The 4,103-nt window shown below is 35.6% G+C and overlaps 1 pseudogene; it reads right to left on the bottom strand.

The window, feature by feature from the left end:
- Positions 1–1,005: 1,005 nt before the first annotated feature.
- Positions 1,006–1,431, bottom strand: LOC144251825 (Golgi apparatus membrane protein TVP23 homolog B pseudogene; annotated as a pseudogene).
- Between the last annotated feature and the right edge of the window lie 2,672 nt (positions 1,432–4,103).

Here is a 4,103-nt window from a genome sequence, read left to right as displayed (position 1 = left end):
ATGTACAAATACATTTACAACATAATCTGCTGATTAAAAGACTCCAACAAAGTTTGAAGTATCTCAACAGAATTTAAAACTGCCGACAATAATTTGTAGATTGGTTTAGTTTACAGTTAAATATATTTCCTTGTTTAAGAAAAATTATTAATACACATGTATGATTTACAATATCCCCACTATAGCAAGAAAATATAGATTCATAAAATGTCTTTAGGTATTTATTATGCCAAGTATTTAAATGATTATTTTTACTATGACATAAGAATAATATTCATTTAGTACTAAAAGATTTTATTAGTCCAGAGACCACTGAAGAGTTTCCAGGAAGTTGCAAAATAAAATATGACTATCCTTTCTATGAAATAAATAGAACAGCAGCAATCCATGGGTATCCCTTAAACATAAACTATAAAGATTCCGTTTATTATTTAGACCTTAAGTATAAAAATAAAAGAAAATTTTAGAATCTAGTTTCACTTGTGCATGTCTAAGGTAAACAATTTCAACATGAAGTATATATTTAATATTAACAATTTTTTTAACTCATACAGAAACCAAGTGTTTACTCTTAATCATGAAATCAACTTATTTCTGAAAATAACCTATAGAAATAATATGTAAACACACATACCTTTGAGATAGATTAAGAACATCCTATATTCTATGGATCAAAATGCAAATATCTCTGTAACATATGTAAACTAACACATTAATTTGGGATATACAGATACATTACTATATGCATACATATGTACACCATAAAATAAATTCTGACAATGTTCTTAATGATATCATACTTCCCAGCCTCAAATACTAGAAAAAGAAAATTAAAACTTTGTTTAAAAAAAAAAACAGTTTTTATAGTAACTTTGCAAGTGAAAACAAAACAAACAAACAAAAATCAATGCTCCTTTTTACACTGGACTGAGTTCTAAACAATTCATGATCATGAATCTCTTCAGCCATTCCCCAGTATCACAGAAAACATAATTTTCTCTCTATTCAAGAAGTCTGTTCATTTCTGGTGTTTTGTCTTAAAAACTGCATTCCAAGATACCAGGTAGCCATGCTGGTTAAATTCTTCTGGCTGCCCACTTGCACCTAATGTAACCATACAGGTTGGCACCCTGTAGCACCACACCCATGGTAACCATGCCAGCCATTTTACTCTGAGGGAGAAGAGAGCACTAAAGGCAAATATCACCCACAGCTCTGGACAGGCAATTAGTCCTAAGCAAAAGATTCTTGATTCAGCTTCTGAAACAGTTTTATTCTCCTGAGGAGATGCCTTCCTGGACTCAAACACCCAATGACTCTTTCCATCCTCATCAATATGATTCCACCACCCAAGGCCTACCATCAGTCTCTACCTGTGACATTCTTCACTGCCCAAAAGTCACGTGACAACAACAAGATAATTGTCACCATACAAGCAATAATGCTACTGCTGAGCAATTCACAGAGAAGATAGACTATAATGGCACAGACTCAGAAGAACAAATGGAAAAATGATGCCACTGGATGTCGGATTTTAGATTTTCTTAGCCTATTAGTTGTCTCTTCTTCTGCATCAAACAATGAAACATCTTCAGTGTCATCATTGCTGTCCTGAGTGTAAGGCTCTGCCAGCGTCTCCTATTCCTACATGATTGCAGGGTACCCCTACAGGGCAGGTCACAAGGGAGCTGAAGAGGTGCCCGGAGGCTGCACCCCTTTCACTTCCTCGAGTGCATGAAGTGCAAGATGGGCCAAGGAAAAAGACCACCAGCACCCCACCCACCACACAGAGCATTTCTGCAGCCCAACATCAGATCCGCCCAGCACTTGGCGTTGGTTGAGGATGGGCTTCTCCTCTCCACACCCCCAAGCTTCCTGAACTCGGGGATTCCTGGGTCACTCCTCCTATGAGGGCCTCGGAGCACCCAGATCACCTCCACAACAACTACCCTTGGTCCTCCATCCTTCCCGCCCACTCAGCTCTTCCTCAAGATGGACAGCCAGAGGGGACACAACACAACCATCCCTGTGCGCCCAGCTCACTCCACAAACCCTGCAGGAGGGACCCTTCCACCCGCCAAGCCTAGGCCAGCCGCTCTCCGTGCCCACAGCCCCTCACCTCATGTTTCTAATTTCTTAATAATTTTCTAATCTATATTATAGCCATTTTCTCCTTCTAAATGGTCATCAAAGTTTTTTTTTATTATTCTGAGAGGATATTTAATGTGAATATAGTTTATGATGTGACACCTCTGGTCACAATAGGCTATTTCTATTGTAAGAGTATTTTGATTCTTAACTGTTTTTCAGACTTAACATTTTCCTAAGAGTTGTGATTGTTCACTTTCTATTTGATTACACAAATAAGGCATTGATTTACAAAAAAATTGTGGTGCTAGGGATCAAACCCAGGACCTCCTGAATTCTGGATAAGGTATGCCACCACTGAGCTACATCCTAGCCCCATAAGCCCCATAGATTCTTTGTTTTTATTAGCTTTATGACTAGCTATATCAATGAGAAACTTACATAGAAATTCAACTACATTTGAAAACATTCAAGAGTTTGGGCAGCCAATATTTTTTATGATTTCTAAAATATAATTTCCCCGTAAAACACGAGAATATCTAAGATCACTCATAAACCATGCTTCCAAGAAGTTTCTCTAGTTTTACCACTTCTGAAGAACATCATGGAGGAAGCTGACTCTGATATTCTTTTCAATTTTTCTTTTTTTAGAAAGCATCATAACTTATTGTCACAAATTCTGTTTACATTTTTCTTTTAAATATTTTTCCTAGTGGCAAATATTTGATGCTATTACTGTTGAAGGGTATACATAGAAACAAATGAAAGATAAGAATTCCTTGGGATCAATGATTCATTCACAATGAATCAATCTGCTCTTGTAACATATTTTTTATCATGACTCTTTTGAAAAAGTTCAACCATGACTTGAAATAGTGTCTCTAAAATGTAGATTTTTTTCTCTAAAGTTTTGAAATTTTTAGAGAGAAAATCCGTAACCTAGCAATAGCAAAATAAATAATGATAAGTTTAAACATATTATTACTTTAACATAACACATATAAAATAAGTATTTATCTTACATTATGTTAGTTTGACACATTTTTGTTATAAATGCTCTTAACAAAATGCAGAACTAGTTAAGAATGTCAATTATTAGTAATTGACATTCTGAGTAATTAAATGAGCAGGTATTTGAAAAATATAGCCATATCTTAAGATTTTATTTTAGAGAAGTTTTATGTTTACACAGAAATTGCAAAAAAAAAATGCAGAGATCTACTATGTAACTTCTACCCAGTTTTTTTCTCTTATGACTTACGTGAGCTATCTCAGATGTGTTAACTTCATACATGATTTTTCATGATAAACAGATACTGATATGCTCTTATTAACTAATGTCTGTGTTTCCTTTGGATTCTCAGTACAGCCTCTTTCAGTTCCAGGACCCCATCTAAGATCCCGCAAGACAGTCATCCTATCTCCATAGGCTTTTCTTCGTGGCGACAGTTTCTCTGACCTTAATTTCTCTGATGCCCTTGATGGTTGAGGAGGACCTGACAGTTGAGGAGTACCTGTCAGGTACTTTTTAGATTTTCAGTTGATGTTTTTCTCATATGTAGACAGGTTATGGAATGGGGAAAGCAGATTACAGATGAAGTGCTGTTCTTCATTTCATATCCTCAAGGTGCTCACCTGACTGATGTAGTGTTTACCAGATTTCTCACTGTGAAGTTATGTAAGTTATGTTTCCCTCTCTCTCTCTCTCTCTCTCTCTATATATATATATATATATATATATATATATATATATATATATATATTGTTTTGGAGTAAGTCACTATGCAGAGCCCCCTCTTAAGGAGTGGGAAGTTAGGCCTAACTCCTTGAGGGCCAAATGTCCACCTCAATTACTTGAAATTCCGGATAAGAGGTTTTTATTTAGCCTCTTTTGTTTATCTGTTTAGTCATTTATTTGTAAATAAATGAGCATCTGGATATTTACTCCAAGATTTTGTTTGTTATCCAACTCTATAGTACTTTGCTGCTTACTTCATTCCTGCTTGAAGCATTTG

Source organism: Urocitellus parryii, unplaced genomic scaffold (assembly GCF_045843805.1).
Source record: "Urocitellus parryii isolate mUroPar1 unplaced genomic scaffold, mUroPar1.hap1 Scaffold_235, whole genome shotgun sequence".
NCBI lineage: Eukaryota > Metazoa > Chordata > Mammalia > Rodentia > Sciuridae > Urocitellus > Urocitellus parryii.
This window is presented reverse-complemented; position numbering and strand designations above follow the sequence as displayed.